This window comes from Neoarius graeffei, chromosome 10 (assembly GCF_027579695.1).
Source record: "Neoarius graeffei isolate fNeoGra1 chromosome 10, fNeoGra1.pri, whole genome shotgun sequence".
Taxonomy (NCBI): domain Eukaryota; kingdom Metazoa; phylum Chordata; class Actinopteri; order Siluriformes; family Ariidae; genus Neoarius; species Neoarius graeffei.
In genome coordinates this window covers 83,479,039-83,503,346 of record NC_083578.1, presented here as the reverse complement: position 1 = coordinate 83,503,346, position 24,308 = coordinate 83,479,039, and the positions used below count along the sequence as shown (strand labels likewise).

The window sequence follows — 24,308 nt, the reverse complement described above, 5'->3', positions numbered from 1 at the left end:
ATGCACTGGAATGCACGCGCTCATTAGCCTGCTATTTAAATCCGATGCGGTTTGAATTAGCAAGTCGGCTAACTAGACTAGTTCGGCTTCTAGGCTGCATGTTATATAAAAATATTATATAAAAAATAACTTCGGGATTATTTTTCGGTTATCATATGATAATGATGAGGGTTTTTTTTATAGCTAGTTAGTTAGCCCTATGAGCTAGCTAGCTAGCTATAATCTTTGACATCATAATCAACACCCGATATGCTAGCTTCGGTATTAAATCACCATGGTGATTTAGCGTGCACGCGAAGCATTACTGTGAAAAATGTTTGCTAACAGATTTAGCATTAGTGTCTTTCCTACTTAATACACAAAATAAGCACGTATAAGCATTTAACTATTAAAAACAAGCTTTTTTTTCTTTACCCAAGGGAGGATGTAAGATTCCTGTGTGTCCTTAAATCTTTAATAATATCCCAAAGCCGCCGCCGGAGTCTCCCAATAGTCTTCGGCCATGACTGTGTACTCGCTCCAGCCGTGCAGCACGGAGCCTATCCCGGCGGCTGACGGCATCAGAAAGTCCCCGTCCCCAAAAAACCGTGTCAAACACGTTTGCAGCAGCTGTTCGTTTTCCCCCTGGCTGGCCAAATCCGGAGTAGAAGGGAAGGGAGCAGAGCAGAGCAGTCAGGTTAGAGCTGCGAATAGATCCAGAGTCACACACTCAATCTCATTGGAAAGGTCAACTTAAACCTGATTACACTTCAATAAAGATATAAAATCACTTCAGAGATGTTGCCATCTTGTACCAACTTGTCATTTTACCTCTCCCCCCCGGCCTCAATGTCATAAAGGTATAAGAATGCAAAGTGCTCCCCTTTTCCCCCCCCCATAAAACTGGAAACTGCCCAGAATGGTCTGGTCCAAATTCTATTCAACCAATTAAGACCGTACCATTCAGGCTGAATCCTCAGGGGAGACCTCTTTCACATGAAACCTCCTGTTTGTATTGAAGCCACAATAATTATGAAACTTTTCCGTCATAATTAATTATGGCTTTCTGTCAGGAACTGTTCACTCATAAATATGATTTTCTTTGTAGCTCATTATTATATTTATTCTATGGGCATTTATTTTATATATATATATATATATATATATATATATATATATATATATATATATATATATATGTATGTATGAGCAGCAATCGCGCACTCTGATTGGCTACTCTAGTACTAGGCTATCAGCAAAAACTCTGCTCAAAAAAAAAAATATTTAAAAAGCAACAAAATATGGAATAAAAATATTCGATGTGAAGAACTATCTTTTTTATTTTTCAAGAATTATCTCATCTCATCATCTCTAGCCGCTTTATCCTGTTCTACAGGGTCGCAGGCAAGCTGGAGCCTATCCCAGCTGACTACGGGCGAAAGGCGGGGTACACCCTGGACAAGTCGCCAGGTCATCACAGGGCTGACACATAGACACAGACAACCATTCACACTCACATTCACACCTACGGTCAATTTAGAGTCACCAGTTAACCTAACCTGCATGTCTTTGGACTGTGGGGGAAACCGGAGCACCCGGAGGAAACCCACGCAGACACGGGGAGAACATGCAAACTCCACACAGAAAGGCCCTCGCCGGCCACAGGGCTCGAATGGAGGGCAGGGTCGGGGAAGGTAAGTGGCTAAGTCATTCCACTTGCTGTCAATTAATGTGTGTGTGTGTGTGTGTGTGTGTGTGTTTGTTACAGGGATGGAGCATAAAAGGAGGGAGAAGAGGGACTCCCTCCCGATCACAAAGCATGTGTGCGTGTTGAGTGAGTGAGTGACTGAGTGAGTGAATGAGTGAGTGAAAGCTGAAAAAGTCAAATAAAGTGTTTGTGTGTGAACATCAACTCACGCCTGCCGTGCTTCTGTGTTCCACCCACATCAGGAACTGCTACAAGGCTGAACCCACATCAGGCCTCTTTCTCACCAGATTCAACTTCACAATCTCTTTTTGTCCAGGGTCTAGGAACACAAAGGCTGATGCTCTATCCCAAACATCCAGTTCTGATCCTCACAACACTGAACCACATCCTGTTCTTGCACCAGAATGCTTCGTGCAGTCTATCATTTGGGATCTAGATAAAGAGATCAGAAACTCTCAACCCCGAAGGCACCCAGAGGACTGTCCACCAGAACTGCTATACGTCCCCATAACCCTTTGAGGTAAACTCATTACATGGACACATGCATCCCCTGCTACGGGACATTCTAGTAGTCAAAGGACTTATCAGATGTTGAGAAGTAAGTACTGGTGGGAAAACATGAGAACCGAGATCAATCACTTCATTGCCTCTTGCTCTGAATGCGCCCAAGCAAAGGTGCCACGGACCCCTCCCTCTGGTAAGCTATGTCCCCTCCCTGTACCTCAGATACCTTGGTCCCACCTGGCCATAGACTGCATAATCAACTTACCACCATCCCAGGGTAACACAACCATCATGGTGACTGTAGACCAATTCTCCAAGTCTTTGAGGCTGATTCCCTTACCAGGCATTCTGACTGCATTTCAGACAGCAGAACTCCTGTTCCAGTATGTGTTTAGGTACTTTGGTATCCCGGAGGATATTATCAGCGGCCGTGGTCCACAGTTCATTTCACAGTTATGGACTTGTTTTATGGAGTGTCTGGGTGTCTCAGTAAGCCTCACGTTGGGTTATCACCCTCAGTCCAACAGCCACGTGGAGCGGGCCAACCAGGAGATCTGCTGTTTCCTGAGAATCTTTTGCGTGAGGAATCGGGGGACTGGTCACATTTCATCCCATGGGCCAGGTATGCACAAAACTCACTCAAGCACTCAGTTACCCATTTCACACCATTCCAGTGCATACCTGGCTACCAGCCACCCCTGTTCCCATGGGACGACACTCCAGCACAGGTATAGTCAGTCGAGGACTGGTTTTCTAGGAGCCAAGCAATATGGAAGGAGGTTCATCAAAGAATTGAAGCAGTAAACACCAAGTATAAAGAACATGCAGACAAGCACCATGGGAAAAATCCTGAGTTTTCGTCTGGCGACAGGGTGTGGGTCTCGATACGTGACTTAAGGGAACCGAATTCTTGCAAGAAACTCCAGGCATGTTAAGCCTCACTCACAACCTGCCGTAAGCGTTTTGGACACGCATGGGTCGCAGGGTTTGGTAGCTTGCAGCCGTGCTGCAGGGTCGCGGTGAACCCGGGGGGAAAGTTTGGGGGAGGAGTACATGCAAAGTACTTGTCAAGTACAGGTTGCACACCTGACTTCCTCGAGGCGTGGGAAAAATTGCGCCGTTAGCCCATGGAAAGCGTATATCTGATGCACGTGATCAGTGTGTGTTCAGTGAGTGTGGAGTGTGTGAGACTTGCATTTTACCAGTTTCCTGCGCTACGAGTTCGGGCCACACTTGTGAAGCATGTGTGACGCATGTGATTAGCATGTTACAATCACTCATAACTTGTGTGTGATGCAAGCCAGGAGTGGGTATAAAACCAGCGTGTCTGCAGCATTCTGCATCCGTCTTTCAACTGAAGAACATTGGATGTTTTGTGGGAAAAATTAAAAATTTTCAGTTTAAAATTTAGAAAATGGGACCCAAGAAGAAGCGAGCAAAAGTGAAGTAACCCAGCCTGAAACAGCAGAGGGGGAGGAGGAGGAAGAATTTGATGATGATGGTAGCAGCACTGGCAAGCCCTGCACGGACAGGGAGAAGTATGCCTTCAAGCCGGCAGAAGGCACAGTACCCCGCCAGAGGTATTTTCACAGGTAAATACACATGCTTTAAAGGTCTCATTGCATCGTTTTTTCATTAATTGTGCGGTGGTCTCTAGTATGAATGAATGCCCTGTGAGCCGGTTTTGGTGAAAAAAATGCTGTGGTTCTCCTGTTTCAGGCTGTTCTAGTTTGGTGGAGGAGTGGGTGGCGGGAGAACGACAGGATTTCAGCTCTTACTCATTAATATTCATGACATGTAAACGTGTTACCTCTGATTGGCTAACAGCAATCAGTAAACGTGTTACCTCTGATTGGCTAACAGCACTGTGACACTACCTCCAGTGGGTCAGAACAAGCGGATGTGGGTGTCTTTGTAAAAACTGTTTTGATTGGCTATTATGGTCTCGACATCGATGTTTTGACCAATAACAATGTAGATAACACGAATTTTACATCACATTCAACGAGATTTAAACGAGACTAAAGATGGCGACTTACAAATAATGTGTAAACATCGTTGGAGTTAATAAAGTTTGAACAGCATGAAGGAACATACCCCAACCCCCCGAAATTAATTTTAAAAAAATTCTCAACGGATTCGGCATAATATAAAAAGGTCGTTTTTTACTCAGAAAAAGCGGAAATCCGCCGAAAAGCGGAAAACTCTCATCCCTGCCTAGCTTGTGACCATGTCATGCATGCTAACATGGAGAATATGAACATGCTATTTTGTAACATAAACCTTCGAACAAAAAGTTCATGTTTTACTTACAGCTTGTGAGCTGGTGGTCGATCGTCTTGACGGTACAGATCCAGGTATTAAAAACAACCTCGAAGCAAAACCACTACTGAAGGCACCGAAGTTTGAAAAGTCACTGTGGTTGAAATGATCAGAACACAGTACTAACGTTGCATTATACTTCGCTGGTGGTGTTCCAAAGATAAATTCCAACCATTTCTTCTTCACCTCTTCTATCTTGGGCAAGAAATGCAACGTTGATGTGTTACTGCCACAAATAACACAGGCACGAACTTGTTCAGACATGTTTTCAACTTGCTGTTAGGTCCTCTTTGTTAGCTACTGACGAAATGGGCTCTGCTATCTCTCCTCGCGCTTAAATCCGAACTTTCTTCCCGTGGGTGGTCGCAAGCCAAGGTGGGCGAGGCCATGAGTACTAATTTTCGAAGTGACGCAAGTTCGTAGGGCTTTTTCAGATTCGCTCGTTTTTCAGACTATTTTCTTTCATAAGCTAATACAGGGAATGGGAGTAGAATTACATTTTCACATGCAGCATGCATATGCAACTCGGAGTGAACAATGGTATTTCAAAAAGAGCCAGTATTAAACTTTTTTGGTGGAAGAGCACCTTTAAACATTCATTTCAGTATATGCTTATGTAATTAATATTATATATGCTGATTTTCATGTATGTTTCAGCTAACGACACCCAGAAGTGAGGACATTGCAATCCCATCATTGCTGCCAGGCCATTGTGCCATGCTCAGTGATAAGGACATGGACATCCCGACACCCCGTCCCACCACTCAGCAGGAGCAGGACAGTAGCTCGGAGTCAGAGTCAAAGTGTGTTTCAGTGCTCAAACTGTTGGGCTATTTAGTTGGGAATTTTTAACAATGTAATAAAATGCGTTATTCCCTTATACTCATGTTTTATTATTTGACGTTTGCATGGTAAATTAACATATACTCAAATAAAAACAGCAAATGAGGTGGTCTTCTTCCCTTCTACAATGCTACACGCTACATGATCGGTTCCTTGGTTCCTCCCCCAATATATATACCCAGAGTCTTGCCCCTCGTGTCGCATGCAGGTTGCGTGCGCTGCGTGCGGGTCGCATGCGCATGCAGGTCATGTGTGCTGCGTGTACGCCACACATAGGGGTAGAAAGTGAGATGTATTTCTGTCTTGCGGGCCACACAAATAGCAAGTGTGGAATACTTGTGTAGTACTTCTGAGGCACGTCACTCATACAATGACCATGCTTTACTCACGCGTCTTACTGTTATCACAAAAAGCCCTTACTATCCGTGCTGCTGACTTGGTTCAGGTGTACAAAAGGAGTACGGGTCCCGTATGTAGTGTATGCGTTCTTGATTTGTCGCAAGACCCGTAGAATTTGCATGCACTGGACCAAAATTCTCCACGGGCAGTCTGTGACCTTCTACGGCGCTGAACACACACAAGTGTCGCGCAAGTCTCAAGCATGGTTTTGCCAATTTTTTTACCGTAGACCGCCTGTAGCAGCACGTATGGCGGGTTGTGAGTGAGGCTTTACATCGGCCCATACAAAATCTTACGTCGTATCAGTGAGGTCTTGTACATGGTGGTGTAGTGGTTAGCACGGTTGCCTCACAGCAAGAAGGTTCTGGGTTCAAACCCAGCAGCCGGCGAGGGCCTTTCTGTGTGGAGTTTGCATGTTCTCCCCGTGTCTGTGTGGGTTTCCTCCGGGTGCTCCGGTTTCCCCAAAGACATGCAGTTAGGTTAACGTGGAGTGGCCTTGGGCTGAGGTGCCCTTGAGCAAGATACCTAACCCCTGACTGCTCCCTGGGTGCTCTAGTGTGGCTGCCCACTGCTCTGGGTGTGTGTGTGCGCGTGTGTTCACTGCTTCAGATGGGTTAAATGCAGAGGATGAATTTCACTGTGCTTGACGTGTGCATGTTGCAAATAAAGGTTTCTTCTTCTTCCAGACTGGAGTTTCCACCTCACTGCTGCATTTCCCCGCCCTTCCATGTGTCATGTCTGAAACCAACAATCCAAGGTCCTCTGGCAGAAAATACTCTCGTCCCAGAACAACAACCCCTAAGTCTCGAAGGAGAACCTATCTACCAGGTAAACAGAATTCTCGACTCCAGAAGAAGAAGAGGTCAAGTGGAGTACCTGGTAGAATGGGAGGGCTATGGACCAGAGGAACGGAGCTGGGTAATGGCTAAGGACATCCTCAACCCCCTGCTAACTCAAGAATTTCACACTCAGCACCCTGACAAACCTGCACCTACTGTAGAGGGAGAGAGCGTCCCAAGAAGAATGTAGCTCCCAGAGGGAGCTCCTCAGGGGTGTTTCCATCAGTAATGGTGTTGTGAGTCAAAACGCAAAGCAAGCCTGGCTTCCCAAGACTACAATGCCCAAGGTTCACAGTGCCCCCTGTCTCCGTCTTAGTAACTTCAGCTGTTACTCATTAACAATCATCAGCAATGCTATTGTACTTTAGTCTCTCCCTCACTGCGAAGTATTCTGTCTTTCCAGTCATACCAAGCCTTTCTCGTCTACCTGCGTTTCTGTTATTGCACTTTGCTACATTTTCCCATTATCTGCCTCTGTCCTCTCTCTGATATTCTGTTCGCCGATTGGTTGACCGTTGCCTGGCTTTGGCTACGAGTTTGCTCACTGATTTGGCTACGCTTCCTGTTTGTATCCCCACTGTCCCCTGCACATACATCCGAAAGTGCCTGCAATCTGACAATGAACAAATTTATGAGTCTAAATATTTATCACTCTGATTAATCGTTGTTGCCGTAATGAAATAACATTAATAAAGCATTTAATATTATATGCTCTATAAGCAGTTCCAAGGTGCAGTATAATTTTCTGTTTATTTTGATTATTAGGAGCCAGAGAGAGAGAGTGTGTGTGTGTGTGTGTATGTGTGTGTGTGTGTGTGTGTGTGTGTTAAGCAGGTCAGTGGAGCCTCTGAGTGAGTGAGTCACAGCTCTGGCATGTGTTCCAACCCCAACAGCTCCTGCCCGCTCCAGATACACACTCGGTGAACCTGGAGCGTAATCCTTTGTGCACTTTATTGAACTTTTTACTGTCCTACGTCACCAAAAGCTGGCAGCGGTGTTGACTGAGAACCTAATTAAAGGTATTAGTGGTTATTGTAAATATTACAGGAACATACAAATGCTCTGAATACTCAGCCTAGTGTGGTCTCCTTTCCATCATATCTCCTAATATTAAAAATATTCAAAATAATACTGCTGAAAAAGCTAACTATGTTGCGTAACTGTCGGAGAAATACAGCTTTTACTTCATTGTTGGGAATATCCATGCATGTGAGAAACACAATCCGTTTTTACTGCCACATACAAGTGTGTCAAGGGACAATGCACAAGTGGCCTTAATTAAATGTAACACTAGCCGGGGGCACAGCCGGTCTCACGCACATGACCTTGGCTAAATTAATAATAATTATAATGTGAAAGTTCATGTAGCCACAGTTCAGTTCAAACTTTTGGAAACATTTCCATCTCTGAGCCTGTTCACATCTTATTTTTAGTCTTTTTTTTAAATTCTTCATATGTCAACGAAAGACATACACAGTGATTTTGTATAAGTTTCAAGCCTATATTCATTCATATGTGTTCAGTAAGCACTTTATCCTGATCAGGGTCATGCTGAATCTGGAAAGCAATCCGGTGAATTTTGGGCACGAGGCAGGAGCACACCCTGGATGGGAAGCCAGTCCACATAAAAGCACCTGAAGTTCAATAAAAGTATTGAGTATTTTCGCCTTATACCACAGTGCCGCTGAATTCTTGATTCTGATTGAGCAACTTTGGGGCCAAAAGGTCACTGGTTTGATTCCCTGGACCAGCAGGAATGGCTGAAGTGCCCTTGAGTAAGGCACCTAACCCCTAACTGCTCCTCAGGCTGCTCTGGGTTTGGTGTATAAGAGCATCTGTTAAATGCCATTAATATAATGTAATGTAATGATTGGCCAGGTGTTGATTTATTTTCTGTAACAGCAGCTCTGACATTAGTTCCAGCTGCAAGCATTATTCTAATAGGCTATGTCAAGGATTGTATAGTAATGACCTCTACAGTGCTTTGTGTAATTGCTGAGATAGTGATGTTTTATGGGAGGAGACATTTAATTAAATGCAACTATAAACAGATAAATTGTATACAGCATGACATTCTTTATGAAGTAAAAATCGATAATAATAATATAAGAGAAATAAAACACTTTGGAATGTGCTGTTATTGGAAAATAATCAGCTACGGGGTGGTAAGAGTAAATCACCAAGAGTAATTTCATGTTGGGCTGTATCGCACCATCCCATCAGTGATTTGATTATTTTCCTATAACAGCATGCTCCAGAGTGTTATATTGCTGAGATATAGTCACCCCACCAACCAGCAAAAACAGTCGTACTGTCACACACAGTGTGTGTGTGTGTGTGTTTAGAGGCATTAAATGAAATGTCCTCATTGATATGTTTATATTTGTTGTGGAATAAATTGCCCAACCTCAGCTGCTCAGAAATGACCTCAGTGTGGATGTTAAGGTGTGTCTGGGTGCCATGCAGTCTTGCTGTGCCACAAGCTGTGTTTCCTGAAAGGTGATATGACATGGCGATCTTTGTATGTAATATCCAGGTCTTGTGACTGGTCAGGACTTGTCAAACTAGTTCGGGTGTGTTGCTGTTATTAGCTGTTTTTTCACTGAGGAACTGAATTCCAGAAACATAGCATTGATAATTAAGTCCAGAATCTTTAGTCCAAGAACTTCAGCTCAGGAACTTTAGCCCAGGAATATACAGTGCTCAGCGTAAATGAGTACACCCCCTTTGAAAAGTAACATTTTAAACAATATCTCAATGAACACAAACAATTTCCAAAATGTTGACAAGACAAAGTTTAATAGAACATCTGTTTAACTTATAATGGGAAAGGAAGGTTAATAATATAACTTAGATTACACATCTTTCAGTTTTACTCAAATTAGGGTGGTGCAAAAATGAGTACACCCCACAACAAAAACTACTACAGCTAGTACTTTGTATGGCCTCCATGATTTTTAATGACAGCACCAAGTCTTCTAGGCATGGCATGAACAAGTTGGCGGCATTTTGCAACATCAATCTTTTTCCATTCTTCAACAATGACCTCTTTTAGTGACTGGATGCTGGATGGAGAGTGATGCTCAACTTGTCTCTTCAGAATTCCCCAAAGAAAATAATTTCTTTACACCACAAAGGTGAAGGCTACAAGAAGATCAGCAAAGCTTTAATTATCAATCAGAATACTGTAGCAAAAGTGGTACAAAAATTTAAGAAAGATGGAACTGCAACCATCTCACAGAGACGTCCAGTTCATCCACGGAAGTTAACACCTCGACAGGAGCGTCTTCTGATGAGAAGGGTTGAAGAAAATCGGCATGCAAGTTCACTGCAGTTATCTAAAGAAGTAAAAAGCCAAACTGGGGTGACTATTTCCCGTGACACAAAACGGCGTACACTGCAGAAGAATGGCATGCATGGATGCCGTCCACGAAAGAAGCCTCTCCTAAAGCCCAGACACAAAAAAAGCCCACCTAGAGTTTGCCAGGGCCCATGCTGACAAAGATGAAGACTACTGGGACTCTATACTCTGGAGTGATGAGACCAAGATAAATGTTTTTGAAACTGATGGCTTCAAAACTGTATGGCGTCGCAAAGGTGAGGAATACAAAGAAAAATGCCTGGTGCCTACAGTGAAACATGGTGGTGGCAGTGTCCTTATGTGGGGCTGCATGAGTGCTGCTGGTGTCGGGGAGCTGCATTTCATTGATGGCATCATGAATTCACAGATGTATTGCTCTACTGTATACTGAAAGAGAAGATGCTACCATCACTCCGTGCCCTTGGTCGTCGTGCACTTTTCCAACATGACTAAACACACATCTAAGGCCACTGTTGGATTTCTGAAGAAGAACAGGGTGAAAGTGATTCAGTGGCCAAGTGTGTCTCCTGATCTGAACCCAATCGAACACCTATGGGGAATTCTGAAGAGACAAGTTGAGTATCACTCTCCAGCCAGCATCCAGTCACTAAAAGAGGTCATTGTTGAAGAATGGAAAAAGATTGATGTTGCAAAATGTCGCCAACTTGTTCATTCCATGCCTAGAAGACTTGGTGCTGTCATTAAAAATCATGGAAGCCATACAAAATACTAGCTGTAGTAGTTTTTGTTGTGGGGTGTACTCATTTTTGCACCACCCTAATTTGAGTAAAACTGAAAAATGTGTAATCTAAGTTATATTATTAACCTTCCTTTCCCGTTATAAGTTAAACAGATGTTCTATTAAACTTTGTCTTGTCAACATTTTGGAACTTGTTTGTGTTCATTGAGATATTGTTTAAAATGTTACTTTTCAAAGGGGGTGTACTCATTTACGCTGAGCACTGTAAATCCAGGAACCTTCAACCAGAAACTTTAACCAAGATATTTGTGTCCAGGATCTTAAGCGCAGGACGTTTAGTCCAGAAAAATAAGTCCAGGAATACAAGTCCAGGACCTTTAGTCTATAAACTTAAGCTCAGAACCATTAGTCCAGGAACATACAGTAAGTCTAGGAATAAAGCTCAGGTCCTTTAGGACAGGAACTTAAGCTCAAGACCTTTACTCCAGGAAATTAAGTCCAGGAACTTAAGCTCAGGATCACAGGTCCAGGAATTTAACTCCAAGAAATTAAGACCAGGTCCTTTAGTACAAGAATGTAAGTCCAGGAATATAAGTTACAGAGCTTAAGCCCATGACCTTTATCCCTACTTTATTCCGACTACTCTGTGGGAGTTGAGAGACTGCTCCGTCTTTGTTTTCACAGAGATCTGTCTCAGCAACAGAGTTCCAGATGCCACTATTCAGCTAAACAGACTTGCCTCGTTTCATGCCAAATTGGTGCTGGTTTTTAGTTAGTGCTCATCGATTCACCCACACTAGAACGATGTACTGGTTGGGGCTGCACTGGCTATTACTGTTTTTGTTTTTTCTTTCATTATTTCCCTGGTTTAGTAATTATTGTATTGTGTTGCAATGTTTGGACATGTTTGCACACGTGCACTTTATGTACTCCTCTGTAGGTCTGTGTAGCCTTATTTATTTCTGTGTAGCCTCATGTAATTCTGAATTATTTTATGGATCACCATGGTTCTGGAGGAACGTTGTTTCGTTTCACTGTGTACTGTATCAGCTGTGTACGGTTGCACTGACAATAAAGAGACTTGACTTGATCAAGGTATTTGTCCATATTTGTCCATACAATGTTTGGAGCATCTGAAGGAATACTGATGGGAGGCAGGGGTGCTGCTAGAAATGTTGGTTCTATGAAAGAATATAATACCCCCTCCCCCCCTTACATTTCTGGTAACCCAACTTCATGATGGTGTCAATCTACTGATGGTTCACCATTAATTCTGCTTCTACCACATGCAGCTAACATTAGCGCTGGATTGGAAAGCAACAAACCTAACATGGTGTCGCACTCTGGCTCCGCCTACGCAAGATTGTACCATGTAATGAATAGTGAGAGGGGTGAAATATGAAGGCTATCTATTCTAAGAATTTTGTGGAAAGTGGAAAACCAAACCAGAAGGTTGTTGCATTTGCTCATTTTAAGAGACAAAATTATTTAAAATGTTTTAAATTAGGGTGGCACGGTGGTGTAGTGGTTAGCGCTGTCGCCTCACAGCAAGAAGGTCCTGGGTTCGAGCCCCGTGGCCGACGAGGGCCTTTCTGTGTGGAGTTTGCATGTTCTCCCCGTGTCCGCGTGGGTTTCCTCCGGGTGCTCCGGTTTCCCCCACAGTCCAAAGACATGCAGGTTAGGTTAACTGGTGACTCTAAATTGACCGTGAGTGTGAATGGTTGTCTGTGTCTATGTGTCAGCCCTGTGATGACCTGGCGACTTGTCCAGGGTGTACCCCGCCTTTCGCCCGTAGTCAGCTGGGATAGGCTCCAGCTTGCCTGCGACCCTGTAGAAGGATAAAGCGGCTAGAGATAATGAGATGAGATGTTTTAAATTAACTTACACATGGTAATAATATTAATATTGTCCTCTGAGGGCCCTCTGTCAATGCTGGGCCCCTTAGAATCGTCCTAACTCCCCCCAATGGCGCCCCTGATGGGAGGTGTGTATTTGTTTGGCTGTTGAGTTCAAATATCAACAATCTTTCTCCAGAATCAATGGCTCCACCTTTAACATTTATTCTTAAGCCCAAGAACTTCAACACAGGGGTTTAACCCAGCAACTTAAGCCAGAGAACTTAAACCTGCAGTAGAAACTGTTTAGCCCAGGAGGGTTTTTTTTTTTTTTTGCAAAAGAACCTGATATGTTTTGATTTGTCTGTAGTGAAGAAATTTTAATTGATAATTATGTAGAAATATAGTCCCCTGCTGCCGAGGAGATTCTGCCTCATGGATATATCCGGGAGCAACATTGACCGATGCAGCTGTTCAGAGTGTTTATTGAAAGACAAACATCCACATTCAAGAGTGTGGTGTAGCTTACGATTGGAAGATGGGACTCAAGAGTGTTGTGTAGCCATATGATTGGAAGACAGCGTAGCTTCAGGGTGATGGAGAACTACATCACTGGTCAGGATAGCCTTGTGAAAACAGACAGCAGATGTGCGAGCGAAGATAAGTTTCAAGGATTTAACTGAAACTAGCCAAAACAAGTAGCAAGCAAACTGGTCAAAACCAAAGCGATATCTCTATCAGAACCAGAGCCCAATTCAGAAACCCAAAATATACAAAATGGAGCCGGTTTAAACAGTGAAGCCCTGCTGTTTATTTGGCTACTATAAGGAGGATTTTGTGGAGCAGAAAAGTGGGCAAATCATTATTTTTTTTCAACGGATACTTTTGTTCAAATGTTTTGAAGTGAACGATAAGCATCAGAAAATGTAGCCAGCTGTATGTTTACATCCATCGAAGACAAATGCTGTCTTTACTCCATCCTGATTTTAATAATGCTCTAAATACCATATTCTGAGCCAAGACAAGGTTTTTTATGCTTGTCTACAGAAACAGGAAATAACTCTTCAGAGCTCAGGCTGTAGATATGAGGAGAGGCACATGCCTGAGCTCCAGTCTTCAGTGCTTTCGGCTTGCTGCACTGACACTGCTTTCACCTAGGGGTGGGGAGAGGATGAAAGAAAAGCAAACAGATACTAGCACAGAGAGCGAGAGGGGTGGATTGTGGTGTGATTGGCTAAAGGGGGATTAAACACTCAGTCCAATTGGCTGAGACCCATTCTCCTTTACCATCCCTATGCGTGTATGAGTATAGAAGTGGGAGGGAGTATGTGTCCATATATGAGTGTATGTGTGTGTACTGTATATACATGCCTGTGTGTGTGTGTGTGTGTGTGTGCATAGACCATGTATCTGGTATACTGTATATACAGAGTATATTCAGATTGCCTTGTGCTTCAGTTTGGCCTGTAGGTGCACAAATTTAATAAGGGAGGAAAAGAGAACTAGGAACGGGTGCATAGCTTAGAAGTATTTGAGCAGAAAAGTACTGGAGACGAACAGGGACATGATTTTGTGCATGTGGACATCTCCAGGAGGAAGTAAGACTTTCTACATGAAATTCTACTTGGCATGATTTTGTACTGCCATTGCTGTGAATTTTCCAGGAAATGTAGGAGCATTATGTAGCATATGTGTGTGTGTGTGTGTTGAAGTCATATTTGTACGTGAGTGTATGAACGTGTGGATTCACATTTCTTACCACCTCCTCCTTCAACGCCACACTGCTGATCTGTTTTACAGCTTTTATGCATGACTTGCTGAATAGTCTGCTTTTCCCCACAGCTCCATCTGTGTGTGTGTGTAAATGTGCAGGCGTGAGTGTGAATAGCGTGTTACTGTGGCCCTGCGGAGGCCCACAAGCTGAACAGCAGTGTGGAATGAAATATTTATGTGACCCAGTGCTCAGAATACACGTGAGCTGACACGTCACTCCTGGGCAGTTCTGCAGATCGATGAGATCTACTTCATTAGAGTGTGTGTGTGTGTGTGTGTGTGTGTTCAAAAGAGTTTTCTGCCTGCTTGGGCCTGCTGCTGGGCCTTGAGACTAATTAGAATATTTTTAACTAAACCTATGTTGGCTGTGAACTTCTGCCTGCTCTCATCACAACATGAGCCTCCAGTGCTGCCATTTTGCATAAACCATAAGCCATTAATCCGATCAGACTGTTTCAACAAGCGCGCCACAAATACAGCTGATTAATTTTCTATAATTATATCAGAAACGGTAGGTTTATATTAACGACCACATTCTAATATGGTATTATTCTATCCACATTCACTGGATATGAGCAATCGTGCACTCTGACTACTCTACTACTAGGATATCAGCTCCTATACCATGAGTAGAGAAAAACAAAATGGTGGAGTGCTTGCGATAAATCGTGAGCTCTCCTGTCATTTGGCACTTTTCTAAAAAATTTCCCGATCTCCCGACATTTCGTTGACTGAAGTCGAAAATTATTTTTATGCATTTTTTTCCACGGAAGGCGATTGCAGCACCACTCGATCGTTGGTTACTATTTTCGCCGTAAGATGTCCGCTCACCTAGTCTAGTTCCTGCCTTCCGGCGGAAGTAAATCTGTGTATTTTCAGTTTTCTGCGATCGGCAGCATTTTTTGCATTGACCAACGAAAAGGAGTACATTAAGGATACCAAAACGACAAAATACAGAACCTGATGGCTCTCAACTGCCTAAGAAGTCAACGAAGTACTTGTCGCAGTATCAGTCGAGTTGGAAAACGGAGTATCCATGTGTCAGAGAGATCAAGAAAGGACTGACGTTCGCCGAGTGTGTTTACTGTTTTGAGACTTTCTCGGTAGCCTATGGAGGTAAAAACGATCTTCGAAAACATTCCGATCAACAAAAACACAAAGACAGTGAACGTTCTGCCAAACAGAGTGGTACTCAAGCAAGATTGACTGATCTACGTCAGTCAATATTAGTAACTGAAACTGTGGACGATAAAGTGACAAAAGCTGAGGTACTGTTTTGCCAGTTTATAGCTGAGCATAACTTACCATTTTCTGTTGCTGACCATATAACTCGGCTTGTGACGGCAGCTTTTCCAGACAGCAGGATAGCAGAAAAATATCAGTGTGGACACACAAAAACCGCAGCTATAATCAATAAGGCTCTTGCTCCTCGCTATATGGAAAACATTGTGGATCACCATCATGATGGATGAGTCCAACAAAAGGTCAGATGACATAGCTTGTGCCATCATGGTCAGACTGCTTGACAAAAGGACCTTCAGAGTTGAAAACAGATTTCTAGGCATTCCAGTGTGCAATATACCAAATCGTCAAAACTTGTTCACAACTCTACAAGACACACTACAAGTAAGTGTTTTTCCCATAATATAATAATTATTTTTATTCCAGTCCTTAACCCTTTGATGCAAAACATATGCACACCCCTTCTAATGCACAACATGGGTCAAAAATGACCCGCATTCATTTTCCAGGTTATTTCATGCTGACTGAGTTTTCTTTGCTCTATCTTTTGAAATCAATTTATTTTATGATTGAATATTCCAAGTATTCTTTAAATATCTTGTTTTTAATTACCACAAATCATTAATTTAATTTTTTCTTTCCTACTTTATGAACAAAATTATATTACTACACATGGGTCATCCAAATTAAATGTCTTAATACTATAATAATAATTTGTTTCAAGTAATTACTTTGGCAGTGAATGGGGCCAATTATTTATTTATTAACTATGTAGTTAGCTAAGCCAACTACAATAAAATTAGCTAACTAAAGTAGAATATGTCAACAGCTCGGTAGCTAATAGTAATTACTTGTAACTTTCTGACAAGTAATCTACTCACTCTCAAGGTAACCTAAACATAATCAATTTTTTTCTAAGGTAATGTTAGAACAATTGAAAAACATTACTTACATGTATGAGATGGGCAAAGGGCGCTGTGCTGAGCTGTGAAATGTCTGACACAAGCACAATTCACAGTTCCCACCAAACGCTGGAGTAAATGCATGCGGGTCGGTTCTGACCCATGTGTGTAAACTTGATGTAGAATGACAAAAGCTGTGCTTGTTCATAACTTAAGAAAGGAAAAATAAAAATGATGATTTGTGCTAAACAAAAACAAGATAGGTGGCACGGTGGTGTAGTGGTTAGCGCTGTCGCCTCACAGCAAGAAGGTCCTGGGTTCGAGCCCCGGGGCCGGCGAGGGCCTTTCTGTGTGGAGTTTGCATGTTGTCTGCGTGGGTTTCCTCCGGGTGCTCCGGTTTCCCCTACAGTCCAAAGACATACAGGTTAGGTTAACTGGTGACTCTAAATTGACTGTAGGTGTGAATGGTTGTCTATGTGTCAGCCCTGTGATGACCTGGCAACTTGTCCAGGGTGTACCCCGCCTTTTGCCCGTAGTCAGCTGGGATAGGCTCCAGCTTGCCTGCGACCCTGTAGAAGGATAAAGCGGCTACAGATAATGAGATGAGATGAGTATATCATAGAAACACTCAGCCATATATGAAATAACCTGGAAAATGAATGCAGGTCATTTTTGACCCATGTTGTGCATTAGAAGGATAGTGATACAAAAAGGGTTTTTATTCAGAAAGTAAGAAAGGAAAAAATAAAATAAGGATGTATGATGATCAAAAACAAGTTAATTGAGGAATACCTTGAATACTGAATGATGGAATTAATTTATTGCAAAGATATAGAAGATAAAAACTCAGCCGGGTCACTTTTGACCCATGTTTTGCATCAAAGGGTTAAATTCTGTGTCAGTCTAATGATAGGCCTACCACTTCTTATTAGTTTTTTTTCCTTTGCTAGGACATTATTTGCTGTATATTTTACAGGCATCACAATATACCCTGGTCAAGCGTCAAAGGATTTTCATCTGACAATGCAAGTGTCATGGTGGGCAGGAACAATTCTGTACTCTCCGGTGTAAGACAAGCGACAGGCTCCCAAGTATTTGACCTCGGCTGTGTTTCCCATATTGCAAACCTCTGTGCCAACAGTCTTATAAAGTCACTCCACCTGCCAGTAGAAGATCTGCTCATTGATACTTACTATTATTTTCATGGAAGGTAAGTTATACAAATTCTTGTAAAAAAGTAGAATATCATTGAGGCTTAAGTCTTTCAATTTTGCTCTCCATTATCAGTTATTTAAAAGGCTGCCTTTTTTCCAGTTCCAAACGAAGGGAGGAATATAAAGAGTTCCAAATATTCACAGGAGTCGACATGGAGGAGGTTCTTAAACATGTGTCAACAAGATGGTTGTTGATGGAAAGATGTGTTGGTAGAACCCTCTCCCAGTGGCCAGCATTACAAGCTTACTTTAACAGCAGTGATGACAAGAAAAAGCCTGGTCGTGTCAAATGATGTGCTGATGCCTATGCAAGTGAAGAGATGAAGCTCATGTATTACTTTCTCCAGTATGCTCTCACAAAATTGAATAAGTTCAACATTCTCTTTCAGGTAAGTATATCTTTGCCTTTACAAATAGAAGATTCATCCATCCATTATCTGTAGCCACTTATCCTGTCCTACAGGGTCGCAGGCAAGCTGGAACCTATCCCAGCTGACTATGGGCAAGAGGCAGGGTACACCCTGGACAAGTCGCCAGGTCATCACAGGGCTAACACATAGACACAGACAACCATTCATGCTCACACCTATGGTCAATTTAGAACCACCAATTAGCCTAACCTGCATGCCTTTGGACTGCGGGGAGAGCATGCAAACTCCACACAGAAAGGCCCTCGCCGGCCGCTGGGCTCGAACCCAGGACCTTCTTGCTGTAAGGTGACAGTGCTAACCACTACACCACCATGCCATCCTGGGTAGAAGATTATCATCACATAATATTTCATTCCCTCCATACTTCTTTACACTTCAACTTAGAATAAAAGTGGTATCAATAATTCCTCTCTTTTTAGTCTGATGACTGTCGTGGACTTGAGCTAGAGAAAGAAACAGAGGGTCTTTTGGAGGCTTACCTTCTGAACTTCATGAAAGTGGATGCTGTGAATATTGATGACATATCAAAAGTAGATTATAAAAGTGTGAAGAACAGCAGAAATCTGATGAAGATCTCACCATTGGCATACAAGCTTCCAGATACTTAGAATCCATCAGTGAGGAGTGTGATCCTGCGATTATGACTCATTTCTATAGGTAAGTTTTAGCTTGGAATATTGAACTTTTTTGTGCTTATAATACAACCCCTGGCAAAAAGTATGGAATCACCAGTCTTGAATGAGCACTCATTCACACGTTTTATTCTGTAGAACAAACTCAGATCACAAACATGATACAATAATAAAGTCATTCCAAAGTGCACCTTCTTGGCCTTCAGAAACACTAAAAGAAATGAAGAAAAAGCATTGTGGAAGTCAGTAAATGTTACCTTTATAGACCAAGCACAGGGAAAAAAATATGGAAATCACTCAATTCTGAGGAAAAAAAATATGGAATCATGAAAAACAGACAAACAAAAGAACATTCAAAACACATTACTAGTACTTAGTTGCACCACCTCTGGCTTTTATAACGGCTTGCAGTCTCTTAGGCATGGACTTGAGTGACAAACAGTATTCTTCATCAATCTGGTGCCAACTCTCTTTGATTGCAGTTGCCAGATCAGCTTTGCAGGCCGGAGCCTTGTCGTGGACCATTTTTTTCAATTTCCACCACAAGTTTTCTATTGGGTTGAGATCTGGACTATTTGCAGGCCATGACATTGACTGGACGTGTCTTTCACCAAGGAATGCTTTCACAGTTTTTGCTCTATGGCACGATGCATTGTCATCTTGGAAAATTATTTCATCATCCCCAAACATCTTTTCAATTGAAGGGATAAGAAAACTGTCCAAAATGTCAATGTAAACCTGTGCATTTATTGAAGAAGTAACCACAGCCATCTCCCCAGTGCCTTTGCCTGACATGCAGCCCCATATCATCAAGGATTGTGGAAATTTGGATGTTTTCTTCAGGCAGTCCTCTTCATAAATCTCACTGGAACGGCACCAAACAAAAGTTCCAGCATCATCACCTTGTCCAATGCAGATTCGTGATTCATCACTGAAGATAACTTTCATCCAGCCATCCACAGTCCATGATTGCTTCTCCTTAGGCCATTGTAGTCTTGTTCTTTTCTGTTTAGGTGTCAATGATGGTTTTCTTTTAGATTTCCTATATGAAAATCCCATTTCCTTTAGGCGATTCCTCACGGTTCGGTCACATACTTGTACACTGACTCCAGCTTCCTCCCATTTATGCTTCATTTGTTTTGTTGTACTTTTTCGGTTTTCAAGACATATGGCCTTAAGTTTTTTGTCTTGACGCTTTGATGTCTTCCTTGGTCTACCAGTACGCTTGGCTTTAAAAACCTTCCCATGCTGTTTGTACTTGGTCCATATCTTAGATACAGCTGACTGTGAACAGCCCACATCTTTGGCAACCATGCGTGAAGAGTTACCTTCTTTAAGAAGTTTGACAATCCTCTCTTTTGTTTCAAGAAACATCTCTGTTGTTGGAGCCATGATTCTTGCCAATCCACTTGGTCCAGCAGCCCTCCAAGGTGTGATAACTGCGCTGTTTCTAACTGCAGACTAACGAGCAGATCTAATCTGAGGCAGGTGTCAATTTAGGGAAAGGAAATTGACTGGGTGAGTCCTTATTTTCTACCTGAAAATTGAGTGATTCCATATTTTTTTCCCTGTGCTTGGTCTATAAAAGTAACATTTGCTGACTATCACAATGTATTTTCTTCGTTTATTTTAGTGTTTCTGAAGGCCAAGAAGTTGCACTTTGGAATGACTTTATTATTGTATCATGTTTGTGATCTCAGTTTGTTCTACAGAATAAAACGTCTGAATGAATGCTCATCCAAGACTGGTAATTCCATACTTTTTGCCAGGGGTTGTAGTATGTGCTTTTCTCTTGAAAATGGTGAAATCTTTCTCTTACAGGAGTGTAAGAGCTGCATATGTTGCTGCTGTGGAAAAGTTTTTAAAGAAGTTTCCCTTTGGAAACCCAATATTGAAGTCAGTAGGAATTCTAAATCCATTACACAGGACTGATGTGACAGAAAGAGAAGGTAAGTACTTAAAATACAAAATGTTTTTCACCAGGTGCTTAAACTGGGTATCTCATCTCATTATCTCTAGCCGCTTTATCCTGTTCTACAGGGTCGCAGGCAAGCTGGAGCCTATCCCAGCTGACTACGGGCGAAAGGCGGGGTACACCCTGGACAAGTCATCACAGGGCTGACACATAGACACAGACAACCATTCACACCTACGGTCAATTTAAAGTCACCAGTTAACCTAACCTGCATGTCTTTGGACTGTGGGGGAAACCGGAGCACCCGGAGGAAACCCACGCGGACAACATGCAAACTCCACACAGAAAGGCCCTCGCCAGCCACAGGGCTCGAACCCGGACCTTCTTGCTGTGAGGCGACAGTGCTAACCACTACACCACTGTGTCGCCCCTAAACTGGGTATCAATATTTGAAAAACCTGTAATGGATCTTGTCTTTTTCAGTTCTGAAAGTTGCTGGGAATTTCTTGAAAGATGCCACTGATGAACAACTGGAGGGAATACTAGATGATTGGAGGTTGTATCAGATCAGCAACTCACTACCACCATTTACAGCTGCTGACACCAAAGTGGATGAATGGTGGGCCAGACTACTCTCAACAAAAGACGTTACTGACCAGCAGACATACAAGTACCTTGGAGACCTGATAAAGATCCTACTGATTCTACCCTACAACCAGGCACCCGTGGAAAGAGTCTTCAGCATGGTTGACAAAATAGACACCAAATTCAGACCAACCCTGAGTAATGAGTCCTTGACATCACTCTTGTGCTGCAAAATTAACACAGATAACACATGCTATGAGACCAAACCAAGTACCTCCTTGATCTCTTTGGCTAAGAAGGCAACAGTCCAGTATAATAATACTGAGTTTATGGAGAAGAGAGTTCCTGAATAAATAGACTGTGATACTGAAACTCTGTGATTGAAAAAAGGACAGTAACTGCAATGAGTAAACTTAATTATCCTATTACAGTGATCCATCCACATTGTTTTATTTGTCTCCTAATGTTGTTATAAATTTGATTCTTAATATTATTTTATCATAATTCTAAATTTCAAAAAGATAATCGGTTTTGTTTTGGAATTTTTTATTTGCAATTTATTTTTTTCAAGATTTTATTACTTCCTCCTTAATATGATTGTACTTCACCCAACTGACAGATAACAAAATTTGAATAAATAGATGTTATTTTGATACAGAAATCTTGTTTGTTTGTTTGTACATTTTAAATCATTTGTACCGGTATGTGTATCATTTAACATCTTCCTGTAGCTTTGTGTATGTCATTCAAGGTTTAAAAAATTCTCCCTATTTTCTGGGATGAGTGGAGGGAAATCTCCCTCTTTTTCACTGAGCTTGGTTGGAGCCTCTGCATCAAGTCAGATGTATCACTTTGTTATCAAGTATGTAAAAGAAACAGAAATAGCTAAAACTAGAAAAGCACTCGGAGAGCGCAGACCTCCGCCAAGAATCCTTTAAAAAATTCCGGGATCCAGACGGTGATCCAGATCACCGGCAAAATTTAATGGATTGTTACTTGTGCCCAGTCACACCTCTGGAAAAAATTTCAGAGCAATCCGTTCATAACTTTTTCCGTAACGTTGCTAACAGACAAACCAACCAACAAACAAACCAACGCTACCGAAAACATAACCTCCTTGGCGGAGGTAATAATAGTTTTCCCCCCAATATCTCCTGTTCCACACTCCAGTCCAGTCAGTGGTAGTAATGTACCTTTAAGTTGGTTTGCTAAACTGCCAAAAAAACATAAAGAAGAAGAAAATGGCGGCGCGTGTTTGTTGCTGAACCAACCGAGGACGAAATAAAAACTCTACTCGAAAACAAAACCCCCAAAATATAAAAGCAACAACAAAATATGGAATAAAAGTATTTCATGGAAAGAATGTATCTTTTATTATTTTTCAAGAATTATTATCGTTATCTCATTTTTCACAAATTCACATCCTAAGCAGAAATGTTTTTGTCGGATGTTTTGTATAAAGTTTTTATTTATCAAATTTGCTAAAAATAAAAATGCTCTGTTTCTCAAAATCCAGTGAATGTGGATAGAATAAAACAGTTATTCCACTCAATCTCGTCATACACGGCTTATAGCCAACTTGGTGCTACGCGCCTCATTGGCTAACAGCTCATGTACAACTCGATTTCGTGGAATAACTATTAAGTGTTTCTATAGTTACAATTGTTCTTGCAACAATCTACATAATATAAGGTGAATCATCATCAGATAAAAATGTTTTGTTATTGAACAAAGAAAACATATACTTGTTTATGTAGTCAAGTTTTCAAGGACTCAAGGAGGAGATGTTTATTTTATTTCTATTTATCGAAGGAGTCTCCAGTGTCAGTGGTCAGTGCTTTGTAACAGTATGTTTTCCACCACTAGAACATCTTCAGGACTTTGTACTTTCTATTTTCTTGGTAACATAATAGGTTGCGGGTTTTTGTGTGTGTGTGTGTGTGGGGGGGGGGGGGGGGTTGTCTTATTAACTTCAAAAGAGAGAAAAGAAAGTCTGGTGAGGGAACGACTGTTGATAGGTGCTATAAATTAAATGATAACAGGAACTGACTTATCTTGTGGACATTACACAACATTAAATGCAACAACAAATGGATAAAAATCACAACATGCCATTCATTAATCTCATCTCATCTCATTATCTCTAGCCGCTTTATCCTTCTACAGGGTCGCAGGCAAGCTGGAGCCTATCCCAGCTGACTATGGGCGAAAGGCGGGGTACACCCTGGACAAGTCGCCAGGTCATCACAGGGCTGACACATAGACACAGACAACCATTCACACTCACATTCACACCTACGGTCAATTTAGAGTCACCAGTTAACCTAACCTGCATGTCTTTGGACTGTGGGGGAAACCGGAGCACCCGGAGGAAACCCACGCGGACACGGGGAGAACATGCAAACTCCACACAGAAAGGCCCTCGCCGGCCCCGGGGCTCAAACCCAAGACCTTCTTGCTGTGAGGCGACAGCGCTAACCACTACACCACCGTGCCGCCGCCATTCATTAATAAAATGAATATTGCGCTCATTGGCAAATCACTGTGTTAGAAGAGGAATAAAGCACTTCTGAATAAGCTCTTATTGGAAAATAATCCACTTTGTATCATATTTGTGTCACATCACTTATTGATGTCATAGATTATTTCCCAAGTGTTTTGTTCCCTGTTTATCGCTGAGAAACTGATCTGCTTGATGTAAATGTTCTGAATGATGATGTTCGTCCTTTGGGGTCGAAGATGACCATGACTTCAATTTGGTGGGTGGCGGTTGTGGGTCCAGAAGTGACTGATGAGGCCAATCAAGGCTTTGAAGGTACGCCCACATGTTGACGTTCCATATACCAAGGTTGACTACTTTCACAATCTTTTTGTTGTATTTTGACTGCTGAGTGGGATTCCTGCCAGCCACGGTGTACTGGCCAGGGTGAGATGAAGCAGGCTATGTTTGGGGCACCTTTTCTAGCCCCTCCCTCCATGGAGGTGAGCAGAGTGAATCCTAAACATGGCTGCTCAGACACCCAGGGGGCTGCCGAACTCCAATGCTGGTTTGTTCCAGCAGAGAGCGACCCTATGACCTGGGCCACCTGTGTGCAGGTTCGTGACTACAGCTGCCAGTGTTTCC

The 24,308-nt window shown here is 42.3% G+C and overlaps 1 protein-coding gene and 1 long non-coding RNA gene across 4 annotated transcripts in view; one reads left to right on the top strand and one right to left on the bottom strand.

Annotated features, from left to right (window-relative positions):
• Positions 1–814, bottom strand: part of cdk16 (cyclin dependent kinase 16) — a 104,600-nt gene extending 103,786 nt beyond the window's left edge. For all 3 annotated transcript variants that reach the window (XR_009655544.1, XM_060932429.1, XM_060932430.1), the window contains exon 1: positions 415–814. The gene's annotated coding sequence lies outside the window, so the exon portion shown is untranslated. The remainder of the gene's footprint in view (positions 1–414) is intronic.
• A 2,661-nt stretch (positions 815–3,475) lies between these two features.
• Positions 3,476–6,737, top strand: LOC132892623 (uncharacterized). The gene is made up of 3 exons (XR_009655470.1): positions 3,476–3,783; positions 5,171–5,316; positions 6,442–6,737. It is a non-coding gene; the product is annotated as an uncharacterized LOC132892623 (long non-coding RNA).
• The last annotated feature ends 17,571 nt before the right edge of the window (positions 6,738–24,308 follow it).